An 18,251-nucleotide genomic window follows, 5' to 3' on the forward strand; every position below is an offset into this window, starting at 1 on the left:
GGCCCAGAGCAGATGCTGGTTCCTGAGATCCCGTCCCTTATTCTGTGATTTTTGGGTCTTCTTTTCACACTATAATGGAATGGAACGCAGTGAGGGCTTTGGCAAGTGCATATAATCAAAGGAAAGGCCCGTTAAGTCAGTGAACGAAAAAATAGCAGGGCGAAGTCTTTTGTGGCTCTCAGTCTCCCGTGGCACCAAATTTGAATAGAGCCATGGTCCTGAGACATACTGTAATTGCCTTTAGAGGACAACAGCTAAAACAAAAATATGTTATTTAATCAAGCAGAGTTGCTATGCATTTAAAATGGAAAGGAAGCAGCAGTAAATGAAAGGGACTCAACTGTGAACTGTCCTAAATTTTCCCTTGCTTTCTTTGCTCAGCTAGAGTCAGGAAATGTCATCTTTTTTTCTCACCATTTGCTGCTTCTGGTTACGCATCCTACTTGAGTTGCAGCTGCAACCAAAGAAACCTGTACTTGTCCAAGAAACAGTCTTGTAAATCAGAGACTGAAAAGCCCAGTTATATTACTAGCCCGTTCCCCCTATTCAGAATTGTTTGCTTCTATATGTTTTCAAGAGTTTCATCCAAGCAGGAATTTGAGTCTCGAGGGCAGACCAGCCACAGCGACCCTTGGAGGACAGTCCCTACCACGTCCTCCCTCAGGGTTTTCTATACACTGGCTTCCAGCTTTACTCTTACAGAACTGTTTTTCTTACAGTAAAAGAGAACATTTACTCTTTACAGTGAAATGTCCACCTCTTTTTTTGCATCTCATCACCTGAGTGTGCCGTATACTCTGCTGCTCTATGTGCCAAAAGAGGATGATGTAGCCCTTTTAACTTGTTCTTCAGCATGTCCCCTTAATTTTATTACTATTCTATAACTTATTAATATGCCTGCCCCAAATCTTTTTTTAAAAGTGGCTTTTGTCTCAGCAGCCTCTTTAAGCTGCGGGGATCCTTGCATTTACTGTCCTGAGAAAGTACCAGGCCGATTTGTGGTGGGACAGAACTGTCACAACAGGCCACAAGCCCAAGCATGCGCCATTATTTGTTATGTGTGGCTCAAGGCCACAGAGGTATTAGTCTTGGCCAGGTTCTCAAGCAGAGACAACTCAGTAAAAACACTTGTTGTTTGCCCACTGCGGCTTTCTAAAAAACCAAACAACCTTTCCAGTAAAGTATCAAATATATCAACCAAATACCTAGTTGTTGGTTACAATTATTTTTTTTTTCTTCACTTCGCTGAGACCAGTGGCTTGCATTTTCTCCCATCTTTACCTTCCCCCCACCCCGCAAGGGATGGAGGTTATCAGAGAGTCCAATTAACACTTCGACATCATTTTAAAATTCAGCCTTGTTCACTCTCTTGGGTTTTATTATGAATATTGACAAAGCTGGAAGCAGTCTACAAATTGTCAAACAATGGTGGCAGAGGTGACTGCATGGGTGTTTAACATGATCGCTGTTCTTGTGCTATTAACTCCTTGCCTTGCCCTGTCAAATTTGAGTTTGATTTTTGGCAATTAGGTATTTGATGGGGCAAAGACAATGAGATGCTGTGCAGAAATTTTTGAAAGATGTAGCCTTAGTGTTCCTTTTACCATGATTTTTATGATTTTAATTTCCATTTTGCTCTGAATTGTTTTCAATGATCATGATTTCTTTTGATCCTTTGTTTTCTTTTGCCAAACACTGTGTGTTATGACTTGGTGGTGGCGTTATTCTGTGGAAAAAGTCTCGTTTCTTTTCTGACTCATTATGACGTTCCTTAACTTGACCCAAACTGTAATCCCCTCGCTTCTTTTCTTGTCATTCCCTGACGTGGATGCCTTAATGATGTCACATCCGTGTGTGCAGCATCTCCTGGGATGCGAGGGTTTCATGGGTTTTCTGAGGGCCTCTGGCAGGTGCTCTTTTCACTGGGTCGATTGTCTCATAGGAATGTGACATTTGTATGCGCCAGCTTTAGGAGCTAAATATACTCTGGAATTGTTTCTAAAATACTGCACATTTCCCTCCACTAAGCAGAAAATGTGTCCACCGACCAGCTAGCTGAGGAGGAGTCAGGTGTCCGATGCCCTTTTATTCTGGCCACTGAAAACACACCAGTGAGCAGACTAGCCCACAGCTCTGCTCTCAGATACGCTGAACAACTCTGGGCTAGTCTGATCCTCGGTCCCACCTCATCCTCCAAACAATTCTGCATTTCCAGAGTATGTTTGCTTGCCTTTTCTTTCTTTTCCTGGCTGTGTCTTTCGTGTTGATTTAACCCTGTGCGTCCTCCATAGTCTGTTAAAGCACTGTTCCCAACCCTGCAATTTAACCCCCTTCTGCTACCATTGTTCTTAGCCTCCTCCTTTCAAAATAATAGACCCAAGCCCTCTGCCCCTCTCTGGAATGTTCCAAGGCTCTTTCCTTCTATACTGTGAGTAGCAGTCTGATGCTGTATGTATATATAGTCATATTAACAAAGCGTGAGAAGAGACCTGCAAAGCACACCAGAAGCATTATCACAGAAAATGAAGTAATTTTCTCTCTCAGTAACTGGCCTTGCCCTTCATTACCCTATTGGCCTTGTCTAATGTTTCTCATCCTTGCTGCTTTTCTTTAAAATTGCCTGATATCTTCCAAGCCCTAGATTCATTAGTAAAAACACAGCCAACTGCTCTGTTTTATCTCTGGGTCCCCAGATGTCTGGAGCCTCTGGGGCCAACCCTTTAATCACCAAGTTGATAAATTAGATGCAGCCCTGGCTACTGCTTTCTTAGTTTTGCCACATTTAAAAATACATATTATTTATTCTTCCTATAACTATTGAGGTAGTAATCAGTAGTTACAAAGGGGCTCTAATTACATATGAATAAGAAAGAAAATCCAGTTTATTTTTAGATCTGGCTTGTCTCCCCTTACCACCACCCCTTCCCACAGCAAAAGAAATAAGAGCTCTCTTTTTTAGGGTAAGCAATACCAAGAATTAATAGCCACTTTTGAGCTTCTTGTTTCTGACCAAAAGTAACAATACCATAAAACCTGACTTCCAAGAAGATTGCAAGATATGTAAGGAAATTAGCCATGTACAGATCTGCCAAGAGAGCTGTGTAGCATAAATATAAATAAAATGTAAATGCTGACCATTGGGACGTAAGAATAAATCAGGAATGGGAGAAAATCCCCTACTTCTGACTTCATTTTATAGAGTTCTTGTGAGCTCTCAGAAAATGGATGAAATAGCCAATATATACAAAGATGTTCCCATTTGATTGGAAATGCCAGAACTATAGTATGCTTATATATTTTGGGAAATCTTTAAAGTAAGATATTACCACATAGTTACATTTAGTTAAGATATGCTTATTGTAAATAAGGAAAAGAAGTAGAAACATAATTTAAATAAGAGATCAAATGAATAATTTAAACTAAAATATACAGTAAACGTTGAATATATTTCAATCAATGCACAAGCTATTTGTATAAGCAATTTTTAGTCTGGGAAATAATAGTCCAGTAAGATTCATAAGGTCTATTAAAGCTAATGAGTGTATTGTCCACACTTCATAACAATCCTGAATGGAATTTTATAAATCACAGCGTTTATTAACAATCCTCTTTAGAGTCAATTATTTATTCCTCAAGTGCACCATAGCTACAGCAGTACAGCCTCCAAGCAGGACACAAGCACAGCACCTTACGTAAGAGGATTTAGGTGGCCCCAGGGCACCAGGTGGTGCTTTCAAGAATCATGAGGTGGAAGTTATGCCATTTGCATTTCTCTTTTCAGTCTTCTTGGTTTTGTCAAGGAAAATCTCTCAGTTCCGTGCTTTATCATTAACAACTCCTTAAACTTGGCTACTATCTCTTTTTGACAAGGAAGTACTGGCTTTAGATTGTGGGCTTTCACTGGCTGCTGGAGCTAGCTGGAATTAACATTGTTTTGCTTTCAGTTAATTTTACTTTTATGGTTACCTTCTAGCTATGGAAAGTGACATTTTTTTCCATTTATGATAATGATATAGAGTTTCCATTTGAAATACATTCTAAAGGTAATGTAAAGAAAATATTAAGTATGGTTTGATAAGCCTCATTGGTATCACAAAAATTGTAGTATTGGCTGTCTAATGACTCAAATTTGGGTAACGCTGGCCTAGAGTAATTCAAAGAGTCCACTGAGGATTAAACTACTACCAAAACTTTGCTTCTGGCATTTAGAATAACAAGATTTAATAACCACTATACCTTCTGTTGGCAGCGCTGTAAATGTTGCAATTATATTATCTAGTGCTCTTCTGATTTCTCCTCCAACTATTGAGCTTTTGTGATTGGAAATGAGAAGTTTAGTCAAGGAAGAACTTAGAGCAAAATGAATTTAAACTAAAAAAAATAAATATATTGGTCATTCTAGGCTTGTTAAGCATCTGGTGAGATTTTCTCCAGACCAGCAGTGAGCAGCCAAGCATAGACTGCAGGTAGTTAATACCCAAACTGTGACCTAGGGGAAAGTTTTGGCTACTTTTCCCATATCTGTAAGGATTCTGGTGTTATGGTACATTCTTCTGACCTGGCAGTAACCTACACCTGACCCTTCTTTCCCTTTTCTCTCATTCATACTTGACGTGTTCTGAGTCCCAGACCACTACAGCCCAGCCTTCTTCATTAACAGGCTTAGAAATCTGACGTCAGTGAGTCTATAGAACCTAGCCTTGATCACTCTTCCATTTTAACAATCTCCAATGCTTAAAATCTGATGGACTGGGGATTTTAATGCATCCCAGTTCTCCCGATGGGGAAAGTACTTTCTTAGCTCCTATCAAAGTCATGTGTACGTAATTTTATGTACCGAGAAAATTATTGCTGATGACAGTAATAGATGGAGAAAAATAAGCTTCCCTTCTTTTTCTGACTCCTTAACTTGGATTGAATTTTCTCTGCCATTTCTTCAGTACCATTACCATAACAAAAATGTTTTCTGAAGCTTCTCAAACAAAATTTATTACTGGCTCCACAGCACAGTATTGGATGCCAATAAGGAGTTAGAGGCTATTCTAGAGATAGACATAGTTCCTGTCCAAGAACTATCAAATGGCCAGACAGATGAAGCACACATTGACTAGGAAATGCACCAAAAAGCTTTTACGACCACCACGGTCTTTGTGAACAAGGCAAAACTGTGCACAGCAGATTTTAGAAAAAGATATTAAACAACTTGGCTGAACACATCAAGGACACAGCACTTGGAAACAGTTTTTCAGTCCCTTTCCTTTAGTCCTTCCCTTCAGTACCGATATTATAGCGGCCATATATCACTTGACAGGGAGGAAGAAGAAAGTGAGGGATATTTGGCACAGGGCTCATACTTAAAATTTTTGTGGAAATGCTGGCTAACTCAGGCCTTTTTATTTTTTAACAGCCTGGGCTTTATTTAAAAAAAAATAAAAATAAAAAACTAAGCCCATGATCATTTGCATAGCTTTTAAAGTAAAACCTGTAGTAACACAGCCATTTCTAAATGTGATGGTTGACCAGGACAGTCTTAAGAGGATTCAGGGGAAGGACTTCTGTCCAATGAGGAGGACTACTCGCGGGAGGAACAAGGCGCTCCGCCTTCACCCAACAGCCTGACCAGGAACTAACCCAGTTAGGAACATGCATGGTCACGGCCCAGGACACTGAGAGGTGGGGAATTGATTGCTATTGTTCCAAAAAACACTTTTGAATTAGAGCTCATTTCTGTTTTTGAGGGTTGGAGAACAGAGATCTTTCAAAGGTCCGAAGAAATGTGGTATCAAGTCGCTATTCTTAATAATGAAAAATAAAATACGATTCTTGAAATACAGTCCATTAGTATTTTTTCATTTGTATATTATGCTAACTAAATCATAAAGGATTAGTATCATTTTTATTACTATCTGTTAAACTATTTTAATCTCCAAAAGTTTAGAGTGGGTCTAAAGGTCTAAAGAATATTTGTAGGAATAATTAGAAGGACATTATTTGGGGGTATAAGAGGATTGCTAGATAAAATACAGATTAAATTTGAATTTCAAATAAACCATGAATAATTTTTTAGTGTATGTCCCACATATTACACAGGGCATACTTATACTAAAATATTATCTATCTAAAGTTTAAATTTAACCAGGTGTTCTATATATTTAGTTGCTGCCTGGCAATCCTATGAGAGAGATTACTGATAACTTATACAGTGAGAATATAAGATCTAACCTCTAAATTACATTTGCCTTTTAACTCTTAGAATAAACCATATAAGAGGAATTGAAGTAAAAGTTTCTTTCTGCGAAAAAATTTAATTTCACTAAATATTTAATTACACTAAAAGTTATAAGTGTTTGAAACATAATAACCTAAATGATTATCACTGAAAGCAGGCTTTCAAATGCCACTTCTAAGTAAGGCTCAGGAGTCAAACTGTTCTTAAAGAAGGGCATGGATAAAACTTTTGGTTCTTTCTAATTTTGTTGAACCTCAGGTTTTAATCAACTGTTATGTTAACCATATTATTTTTTTCTCCTTTGTGTGGTTCCTTTCTTTTTTTCCAATTCCATGGCTTTGAAGGGGATAAACTGGAATCCAAAAAGCACTACAAAATAATAATTTAATATTGGTGACAATAACCCCAGTCTCAAAGAAAGGCAAAACAACACCCCCTCCTTCATTTCTTTTTTTTTTTTTTTTTTTAGGATTTTATTTATTTATTTTTAGAGAGGCAGAGAGGGAAAGAAACACCAATGTGTGGTTGCCTCTCACATGTCCCCCACTGGGGACCTGGCCCACAACCCAGGAATGTGCCCTTGACTAGGAATCGAACCAGTGACCCCTTGATTCGCAGGCCAAAACTCAATCCACTTAGCCACACCAGCCAGGGCTCCTTCATTTCTTTGTTCATGCATTCAACAGACATTCAGCAAACCTGTGTTGTGTATAAGCCTTACGCTGAATGTTACAGCAGATACTGATCTGAAGTCGGCATAAGCCTTGCAATCAAGATGCGTGCAGTTTAGCAGGGGATACACACAAGGTGACCTCCTGGCTAGCCGATGGGGCAGAGTGAAGTCTGAGAGTAAAGGAAGTAAAGTGAAGGAGGGTGGGCCAAGTGCTGAGAGAGGATAAAGGGAGACACAACTCATTCCAGTTTGGGGGCTAGGGGAAGGCCTGGCAAATTCTTGAAGGAAAAGGGGGAATGATATTCCAAGCTAAATAAGTGACATGACCAAGACACAAAGCTATTAAAGGAGAGTGTTGTGATAAAGAAGCAAGTAGTGTGCTGTGATGAAAGTGATAAAAGTATAGAGGGCCAGAATGGCAATGAGATTGAGATGATAGTATGGAGCCTTAAAAGTCAGGTTAAGGGATTTTGGCTTTAGCTGTAGGCAGTGAGGGATAGGAAGGTAAATAAATGGAAAGAAAGGGACAAAATGAGGTAGAAGAGAGGGAAAGACAGAGATCAAGAGACTGATAAATGATAGATATATATTAAATTGATCATTCAATCACATCAGGTTATTAATTGCATACACAATAAATTTGGGACAAAAATTCTACATCAGTTTTGGATCTGAAATGTCTGCACATCACTGGCATTTCCCTGGTAGGTGCTCTGTGCCAAGCTAAAAGCTCCATCTTAGGTAAAGCCCTAAGTAAGCCGAACTCCAACCATGGGCTTCTCTGTCACTTTAGTTAAACACTGGGGTGCATGGCACATGGCAGAGTTTTCATCTAGAGCAGATTTTGTAATCAGGGAGACTGTAAAAGAAATGATAATATAATCCAGGGTGCCGCCATTTATTTTTGCTGTATTAATACTTCTTTGTCACCTACCAGAAAAGCAATCTATGTGTTGTCTCTGGCTTTTCTCTTAAGAACTGAGAAAAATGATATCGGGAGGTCAGGTGCGGGGCCTTTAAGAGATGATGCGGAAGCTTCCCTGTGAATGTGTGCTGGGGAGGAGGGAAAAGGACTGAGAAGCCCAGGTAGCAGGCTGTAATTGTTCTTCCAGCAGTTTGAGCAGAGGTGTAGATTTGATCTAATTAATCTTGTATCCTCTTGGCGACTTGCTGAATTTATCTAACGTCTAGATGAGATTATTGTGGAAAGGGTAGAAGAAAAAATAAGTTAAATGTCAGCCATGTAGAAAGCTGTTTCATCTCTCTGCCCGTCTGAATCTGCATACCAATATTTTAATTTTCTTTCTAGAGAGACTAACCCTTTTTTTCACCTAACATCCATTTTTCTTTCCTTTTTTTAAGTGAAAGACTTGAACTTATGATTTTGGTGACTTGAATTTTTCTTTTAAACTCAGCGACTTAAACCCTACGGTATTTTTTAAAAAATAAACTCACCCTCTAGAGGAGCTTCTTACCTTTACTCTACAGCTACTTTTTCAAGCGACACCACCACTGACATGAACCCACTCCGCCCCCACCCTTTTCCTGAAAATCTGTTTCCGTTCTCTCCCATCTTATGCACAAACACACACACACAGTGACAAAGTTTTCTGACAGCTTAATGGAACTTCCAAGGACTACAGGGGCTAGGTTAGGCATGACCTTGTTAACTGAACATCTGGAGTAGTTAAAAATTTGCTCTCTATTGGTTCATCTGCACTGTGTTCATCTAAAATTTTTTCATCCTAACAGTAAAACTGTGAAGAGTCATTTGTATTTAGAATCATGAATGATAATGGAAAAATAACATTAGCTTTGTAATAAAACTTTCTGATAGCCTCATTTCCTGCAGTTACCAAAAAAAATGTTACACGTTTTATTTTGCATACCTCACTGCTCCATAGACAAAGTAGTCTAGCAAGGGCAAAAAGTGGAAACTGGGAAATTTCCTGAGGACGTTTCTCTTGTCTTGACATTACACATGATAATCATCTTGAAAGCTGCAAGAGTTGCTCAGAATACGTAAGTCACGCCCCTGTCAGAGAGAGAAAGAGAACGGAAAAGCTGCGTTCTAGTGCGGGTCCCGGGGAGATAGAGGCTGCACAGGTACTAACTGGGTAAAGTCCTGCAAAGCAGTCAGGCTGTGCTGCAGGCCTGAAAGGATCCGCCTGAGCAGCAGCATCTGTAACTTTCCCAGCACCTTAAGTCCTTGATGGGCCTGAAGTAAACCAGAGAAATGTAGTTGGCTATATTCAAATATATTGTATGCACAGTAGATGGGATTGCCATCGGTGTCAGAAAGCTCATTATGTGCAGCGTGACAGTTTGCCATCTTTAATGACTATTTCTGAAGTTCTCGGAAGTCCACAGCCTGAAAACTGTCTCTGTGAATAGATTAATTTTTAATGGGATAATAGGAATTTCCAATTATTTTAAAATTTTATATTTCTTTAAAGGATGCATTCCCTTTCAAATATGTGTCTGCAATTACATTTCCTCACAGAAGGCAGGGCAGTCATTAGGAACCGTATAGAAATAATGGAAGTTCAGTGCAGTCGCCACTGACAGGGCTTTATTAGGAGGGAAAATGATGTCAAGAAATTTATAGGGCAGCAAACTGCGTTATGCCTAACCTTTTGGACATATTAAAGCTTGTCATTTCCAGTCTTACAGCTTATTGTTATTCATAAATAATAGATAACACTGGACACAATCATCTGACATTTGTTAAGGTAATAAATACACTCTGAGTGCTGATGGGTCTTGCACTCCATGATTTAAAAGCACAGGGCAGAAATTTAATGTAATTTAAAATATCTTATACAATTCTATGGATTTGCAGATTCCGGTCAACTCAGCAGATCTGCAAGCAGTGTGCTCCAGTAAGGGCGCGAGGCATTTTTATTATTGTAACACAGGAATGAAACATGAACTCAGGTCCTTTCTTCAATCCAGAAATAAAAAGGAAATAATCTTCCTGAGCTGCTTCTTATTCTTTTGCCTGATCATGCAAAGACAGAGGGAAAATGTTGCTTGATGGCTGTGTGTTGTTTTGAGTGGAGCTGATTTCGAGGTGACACGAGGTACCGGCCTTTAAAGAAGGTTGCTCTATTCAATAGTGAGTTCCCACTGGGGTTCGGCTGCTTCTCTCCCTGGGACCCAGTCCTGGCTGGGCTGATCCAATCTAGGACATACATATCTGTGACACAGGTAGGGAGCACCTGAAATTTCCTCCACATCTTCCTGCTGGGGCAAATAAAGAGACCGCCGGCATTTTTCCGGCAGCTTTTGGCTCTAGCAAACTGGGTTGATTCTTTCACAGGAGTAGTGGCACTGTACTTTAGACCAGATATCAAGCTTTTGTCAGGTTCCAAGGGAAAGCATTAGGGATTTGTCTTTCCAATAAAATCAAGTCAATTTTGTATCCTTTGTCAGAATAAGTAACCGCAGTAAGGCAGTTGTCATACATGAGACCCACTAAAGACCCATACCTGGAGCACCAAGGAAGACTGCACTCACTCATTTAAAATCTGGCTATACACCGCCTCAGTGGTGTCTGAGGTTGGACTTCAAAGCTAAACACCTAGATGCATTTTCTGGAATCCTATTCGTGTCATTTAGGGCAGTGCTTCTGAACCTTTCAGGAACATGAGAATCATCTGGGGGCCTTGTTAAAACATATTTCTGAATTCCAACCCCAGAGATTCTGATTCAGAGGGTCTGGGTAGGACCCAGGCAGTTCTATTTCTAGCAAGTTACAGGTTATGCTAATGCTGAGTAGCACTGATTCAGGACAATTTCCCAGTTGCTATGGACTATGTTATTTAAAGTCACTCTCCAAGATTCTGTTATATGTTTAATCCTATTTTCCACTCTTGGCTAACACAATTAAACCCTCCCAAAGTGGTGCATTAAAATAGTCTATCTCAGGCTCTGTCAGAGGCAGGTTAACTTGTCACAAATTCTAGAAACACTTTCCTTACATTATTAATTGAGCCTTAACACATGTTTCTACACAATGCCAACTGCTTTATATGCATTCATTTACTTTATTTAATTTTTCCAACAACACTTATCTCATAGCCAACACTACCAGGGCTTAGACTGAATGACTTGCCCAACATCCCACAACTAGTTAGTTACAGAGCCAGGGCTTCAACCTAGGTCTTTATGACCTCAAAATCTGTTCTTAACTATTAACACTCAGGCTCATCTGTAACCTAAATCCTAAGAACTGTATTTCTAGTAAGTTTAATTTGTGAGGTTTAGGAGTATTCAGCAACAGACCTGCTTCCTCATATTTGCTTTATCTTTGCTTTGTAGAGAAAAAAAAAGAAGCCTGCAAATAATATAAAGAATCACCTGAATTTCACAGTTTTATAAAAACAACCCCTTCCCCATGTTGTAGCTTTGATGCTTTGTGAGGCAGCAAAGGAAGAAGATGGGACCAGGAAGCTGGATAATAGAAATGCTCTGTTTGGTTTCAGAAGTTACTTAGATGTCAGGTTTCCAGTGTTATTAGAAAGGAAACCTCAAAAAGAAGGAAAATAAACCATGCAAGTATTGCTAAAACTTTGTCCATCTGAAAGAATCATTACCTTTACAAAGACAGTGAGAGTTCTAACACATGGAACCACAGACCAACATCCAAGGCCATGGCCTTTAAAAGTTAACTTAGCATGACTCCCAATCTAGACCTCACCTCACACCAGCAGTGCCAAATCGAAAACAGTAGAGCAGACAAGGAACAGTGAACTGAGCACTCCTGTTGGCACAGGAGGGGGAAATGAAGCCGTTTCTCCCCAAAACAATATGAAATCAAGTGGGTTTCATGCTCATGCTCCCTTTCCTTCCTGTGATGGCCTCCCAACGTCAACAAAATGCATCCATTTCAAAGGTGATAGAACTGGAAGTGGATTCATCCACCAGCAACCACACAGTAAGCACTATTTCAATATGTAAGTTAAAAAATAAAAAGCAGCAGCAGCAGCTCTGAACTGAGGACATTAAACAGCTAGAAAGCTGCCTTTACTTTGGCATGGCCAGTCATTGACTTGACCATCTTGAAGCCCATGGCCCCTCCAGCACCTAATCTTCAACCTCCTGTTGGCAGAGAGGGGGGAGCAATCAAAAATAAAAGGAAAAGGAAAGTTTGAGTTATAAACTCTGAGCCCATTTCCATGGCTCCTGAAGTTTTAGTTTACTCCTAAGCCATCTGGTTCACATTACGCCGCAAGACAAGAAGAAGGCTTGCTTCCTGCCGAGATAACCACAGAGAGCTCCCGCTGCACTTTCAGTGTGGTCATCACCACCGGCGGGGGCGTGGCTTTGAGGCTAAACTGTCTCCAGTTAGGCTTTTTCCCCTATTTATTTTCTTCTCTCCCTAATAGGGATTACAGGCAGGCCCTCTGTGGTTAGCGGCCATGACGCTTGGCCCACGATTAGTTCATTCATACTGCCTTGCAGGATTGGAAGCCTGGCATTTTGTTGCAATAAGATTTTCAAACAAGAAAAACTGGGTTGTTAGATTCCATTCAGCCAAGTTGTTATGAGGATTTCAAGGAAATTGTAGGCTTGTCTTCCTATAAGGCAGAATCAAGAGTCTATTTTTAGGGGATCCTACTCCAGGGCTTTTCTTGGTGTTTTGCCATCTTTCTTAGCTCTCAGACCCAACACGAACCCCGCTCTGGCTCAGCAGTGGAGGAAATGTCCATCCTCCTTTTTGCCTTTTCAGATTTCTCTACAAGACACAGAGAGGCTTTGTTGTCTTTGTGGTTACCGGGTCCGATTTACACAGATGCCTATTAATCACTTCACTATGGAGACAGACACATCCATCATATCACAGCAGCTCTGAAACAGGCAGTCCAGTGAACGGGGTGAGAGGGGAAAAGTACGCACTTAACCATTTCAAGGTACTTGCTGCCTAGGCCTCACACACTTAGCAAGGTAATTGCGGACAGCTGGGTAGAGTCCTTCCCTTGTACTTAGCTTAGTAATCAGTGCAACTGATTTTATATGGTTTGTTTGTTTTGCTTTTTTTTTTTTTTGAAAGGACAGATAACATCTATCTATTTCTGTAGGAGCTGGGGATAAACATAGTTGAAGACAATTTTAATTTTAAAAATAGTAATAATAGCTTAGGTAGACTAGCCGTGCTTTTATTACAATGGATTGTCTCTCTGAATCCAGTTTTTCAATAATGGATTCAACATGGAGCAAGTAAGCTGCAAGTCAGCTTTCTTGGGAAAGGAGGCCTTTGAAATTACAAGGAAACTACCCAAGAACTTTTCTTCCAAAACTGGCATGTCTTCTAAATATCTTTTTCAGTCATTCAAGGCTTTCACAGCCTGCTTCCGAATGGTGTTTAGCACTAACTCTTATTTCCCCTCTCCAAATACTCCTTTAAGACTTATTTAACACATATTTACTGAGCACTTTTATGTCTGGAGGTTCAGTGGTGAATCTCTCCCTCCTAGAGCATCCTAGGTGGGCAAGAAAAACAACCACAAAGCAAATATCAAAGTGTGATGATTTTAGGATAGAGAAGTGCAGAGTTTGGGACACTTGGAGGAGGAAGAGCTGACCTAGTCTGAGGGAGTTCAACAAGGCTTCTCCATTTAAGCTGAGACCTAAAGGGGAGAGTGGGAGGAACAGAAGGTGAGCAAGGATATTCCAGACACAGAGGACAGCCTGTGTGAAGGCCCAGGGGCAAGTTAGAGTGCAGCACAGTGTCAGGTACGTAGAACGGGAAGAGACTAGAAGGGAATTCGACCATTCGCCATTAATGAGCCCAGCTTCATTTCCTTCCCACCATGCCTCTTGGCTCTTGCTACTCTTGCACTTCAGCTGACATCATATGCATTCCTAAGGCCTACTTCAAATGCCACCTCCTACATAAAGCCTTTGCCCATATTGAAGTGGAAGCGATGTATCTCATGGTGCGTCCACATTTTGGATGTAGTTCATGCGTGAGCACAGGCTTCCTCCCCTCCTGGATCACAACCTTCTTCACCTTTGTCCCCCCAGCACCAAGCACAGTGCTTTAGTCCATGCTCAGTAAATGTTTGCTGAAGACAATCCCAAAGATGCTTGGAGCTGAAACCTTGTTGTACCAATAGGGTGACAGAAAAGGCACCAAAAATGTCACAATCCAAGCCTGAGTTAGAGCATCTTTCCTGAGGTATACTGTTCCAGAGCCTGGTGCTGGGCTCCCCGTGCACAATAGGCAGTTGCAGAGAGCCTGCAAGCAGGGCTACCAGAAACCGATCTTGAAAGAATTTGATGTTTGAAATTTCAAAATGCATTGACATGGTCATCGTAGGAAAAATCGAAACTGTGTTGGACTTCCTCTTATTTTACAGCTTACAATTATTCTTATTTTGAATTACATATTGCAGGGCCTGGAAGGTGAGGTTGTTCCTAATCTTTTCATTACTTCAATCTCTAAAACCCTTCACACTGCCCCTCTGAGACCTCTCTCCAGCATCTGAAAACTCTCTCACCACAGGGGGAAAAAAAAACAAAACAGTGGAGATTCTATTCTTTCTCAGTTCTGCCAATATAGGCATGATTTCAGAGAAATCTCCAAGCCATTGTGTGCCTTGCTTCCTGCAATAGGAAGGTGGAAAGAATAAACCATTTAGCACCTCATGACTGGTGAGAAATAGCTCGTGGTTAATGAATCAATGCAAAGGATTTTTCAGAAACTGTTTTCATTACTAATGCCCCATTTTCAATTGGTGAGAGCAGAAAACCTAGGGGTTGGTACAGAAAGGCATTTCAACACTGTAGAGAAATCAACTCTGATTGGTCATTCTACAGTGTCGGGAGACCTGGGGAGGGAGTATACCACTGAACAAAAGCCCTTCCACTTCCCCAGGGCTGCCTTGCGCCCTTTGCACAGATGCATTTGTTTCGAATTATTCAAGTCCACGTGAACACTCAGTTGTTACAAATAACCCATTTACCCTCATTGTCTCTTAGAATTATCCCAGAATGAATTTCTTTTCATTTTTAAAATAGTTTCTTTCAAAAATAAAAGTTTCTTTCATTATTTTGAACAAATACTGAGCACCTTTACAGATTTCTTTTGCCTAATGGGTGTTAATATGATTATATTCTGTTATATAATTGGAGATATATTTCTGTGACTTCAGAAGCAAGGTTATAGTCACTCCAAAGATGACCCAACCGAGTTTAGAAGTCCACTAAAAACTGCCTCTACCAAGCACTGCAAACCCATGTATTTAATAATCATTTATTTAGTGTTCTGGGGATGGTGAGGGTGGTGGTATGTGCGTATAAAACTCAGCGCCTTTCCTCAAGGAGCTGATTACACAATTATTGCCCCACTAGAAAGAAGTCACCATTTTCTGAACATTTCCCACTTTTGTTGTTTTACTTATTTCAAAATTCAGGACCAAAGGGCAGTGTTTTCTCACGTTGCCTCACCGTATCATCCTTTGGCAACATTTGGACAGCACAAGGTTCAGAGCTGGGAAAAACACGCCTGTCCCCTCTCCCCTAGGAGATCCACAGCCAATGGAATCAAATGGAGCAGCCGTGGCTGCTGGTCTTAAATCCTTGGTTAAACAGTAACCCACCACTTCTCTCTGCGGCTTTTCTGACCTTTATATTTGTCCTACAAACTACAACATCTAAGTTTTTTCTTACTCATTATTTCATTTGATTCTTGCAATGGCCCAATAAGGATGGGTTAACCCCACATTACAGGTGAAAAAACTGAGGCCCAGCAACATTAAGTCACTCGCCAAAAGGTCACCCAGCAGTGAGTGGAAGGCTGAGGCTCCAGGCCTTCGGAGACCTCTCGTGTTGCTTGCACAAGCCTCTCTGACAAATCTGTTGTATTCGATCCTTCGCAGTGACCAATGTAACAGAGATGATTTAATCATTTCCATCAATGCCCTCTCTGGGCATTGATATCCTTTTTCATGATATAAGCAAAAAGCTTTAAGTTCAGAAGGGATTTTCTGAAAATAACTTTTAACTCCTTCTTGACAGCACTTTCAACTTAATCTCTGACCTGTTTCTAATTTTGGACTAGGAGTTTCTGACTTTCCACAAGCAGATGAGGGAAGCCACATGCTTCAAGGTAGATATCTCAAAGCTGATGAGATACGGAAAAGTTTTTAAGGGCACTATTTATATAACAAAATGAAACTGGGGAACTGAGACACCATTTTTCTCCAAGGTCAGACCCTGCTTGACTTGTTAACAACTAAAACCTGAACCCAAAGTACCCACTAAAAAAAGAGTTTTTTCCCAGTGAAAGAGCAAGTGGTTTCCATGAGTCTAAGATAGTCAAGCACTTTGAAACATGAAAGACAAATGAAAGTTAAAAGTTAAGTTCAGCAGCAATGGACAACCTTGAAAACTCTGCAGTATTCCCAATTAAACAATGAATGAAGAAAATGAACTGCTCCAGCCTTACTCTTTCATGTTCCTTTTAATCGGAGAGGGCAATTTAAATTGTAAAATTCCAAAGCCTACTGTAGACAGCTACCTATCATGAATACACATTTATTGGGAAGACACAGCTCCCATATATATGCTTGCCTGGAAGGGATACCCTTTGCTATGAAAAAGACTTACCCAGTTGCCCATCAGTAGTGGTGCTCCACTGAGACCATCAACCAAACCAGCGAGGGACACTAAACCCATTTTACTCAAATGTAAACTATATTTTTAGCATTACATGCAAGTGGTTAGAAATGATGTTCAGTAGAACCCCATACACAATCAAAACTGAAAAAGCAGTGCTGTTTTAGCATTACAACAAGGAAATGCAAATTTAAGGAAGACATTGTCATTAGCACAGTTCCTTGGTGACTAAGCATTAAAACATATTTGGACAGGAATACACTCCACTGTTCAGGGAGCTCCCCAACATAAACGGTGTGAGTTACAGCTGAAGGTCCTGCTGGCTTTTTGCTTCTCAGTTTCTACCCCTTAAAAGTTCCTAAAGATTAATCTAGAAATATCTGAAAAGTGTCACATTTGGAAGTTATTCAGTGTCTTACCATCTTACACACCCTTTCCCGGGGATGAATGGCCTCCCCTGCTCTTCATTACCAAGGGCATTTATTTAATCACAGAATCTTTCTTTCTCAAGAGATCTTGGCTGCTTCTATTTATTCCTCACCTGTAGTCAAAATCCTTTGTTACTGGACAATCATTTCCACAGCAACCAACTGTGATGTCACCACTGAGAGGGGGGAGCAGGGCTGTTTAGAAAGAAAAGAGAATGTATCTTCTCAGGCGAAGGTTTCTGAGTTTTAAAGCCATCACTTCACTAATGAAAATCCTCTAGCAGAAAAACTCCAAGACAAAGCTGCATTTCTTCAAGGTCTCAGCTATGAAACAGACAAAGCATTTCAGCAGAAATTTCACAGTTGCATGTTGTGGGTTCAGGAAGGGGTAGAGATTTTTATTTCATTTCATTCTAATTCTGTGCCACTGATGTCTGCCAGGAAAATACATTAAACATATTCCAGAAAGAGTTGATTTAGTAGATGAAAAATGTGTCTCCTGGGACCAGAGAAGGTACATTTTCTGTCTTACTATCAGTTTCCATCATAGGAACAATGTTTACATTTCCTCAGCCCATGCAGTGCCTCTAATGTATTCATGTTCTTTCACTCTCCAGAGGCAGGAATTGAAGTATTTGAGATTTTATTTTTTAGCTGCCGCATCAAGCACTTAAGATCTGACATTTGTGATGTGTATTCTCACTTGGTATTAAAAATAAAAGCTTCAGTGTTTGCATTTGATTAGAGTCTTTCAGCTTGGTGGCTGATTAAGCAGGAACAGGGACAGTAACTTTCTTCAGAAACACAGCATCCTGGTTAATGTAGTGTAAGATTATTGACGGGCGTAGTCACATAATTTTTATTAAATTGAAGAGATTAGCTCTGCTGAAAAACCTCGCCGTGACAGCAAAATCTAGTCATAATAACCAGACCTGACACTTCTCAAACCCACTTCAGGGCCCCAAATAGTCCCCTTTTCTAAATATCCTTTCAGGTCAAGTAAGGGAAGAGCTTACTTCAAGTATTCAGCATATTTACCTGAAATTGGGTGTGTGTAGTTTTTTCACTATAAAAGACACATACTGTCCTTCCAGTTGCTTAAAAAGCAAACTTAGCTTTTCTCCAGATAAAGGCTATTGTGCCCAAAAGGAAGCCATCAGAAAAGACGCTGGAAGCCTGAAGCATTGTGCAGGTTTGTTCACTTAGCATGGGTAAAATTGTTGCCTCTTCTTCCTTACTCAAAATATCTGTTATCCCAACTCTATGAGGGAAAGATTGAAAAACTATCAAGCGGGAG

The 18,251-nt window shown here is 40.2% G+C and overlaps 1 protein-coding gene across 8 annotated transcripts in view; it reads left to right on the plus strand.

Annotated features, from left to right (window-relative positions):
* SEMA6A (semaphorin 6A) overlaps nucleotides 1–18,251 on the plus strand; it is a 126,223-nt gene that overhangs the window by 104,227 nt on the left and 3,745 nt on the right. The gene's annotated exons all lie outside the window — the stretch shown is intronic.

Source organism: Pteronotus mesoamericanus, unplaced genomic scaffold (genome assembly GCF_021234165.1).
Source record: "Pteronotus mesoamericanus isolate MK-2021 breed Mesoamerican mustached bat unplaced genomic scaffold, CSHL_Meso_final scaffold_167, whole genome shotgun sequence".
Classification (NCBI taxonomy): Eukaryota; Metazoa; Chordata; class Mammalia; order Chiroptera; family Mormoopidae; genus Pteronotus; species Pteronotus mesoamericanus.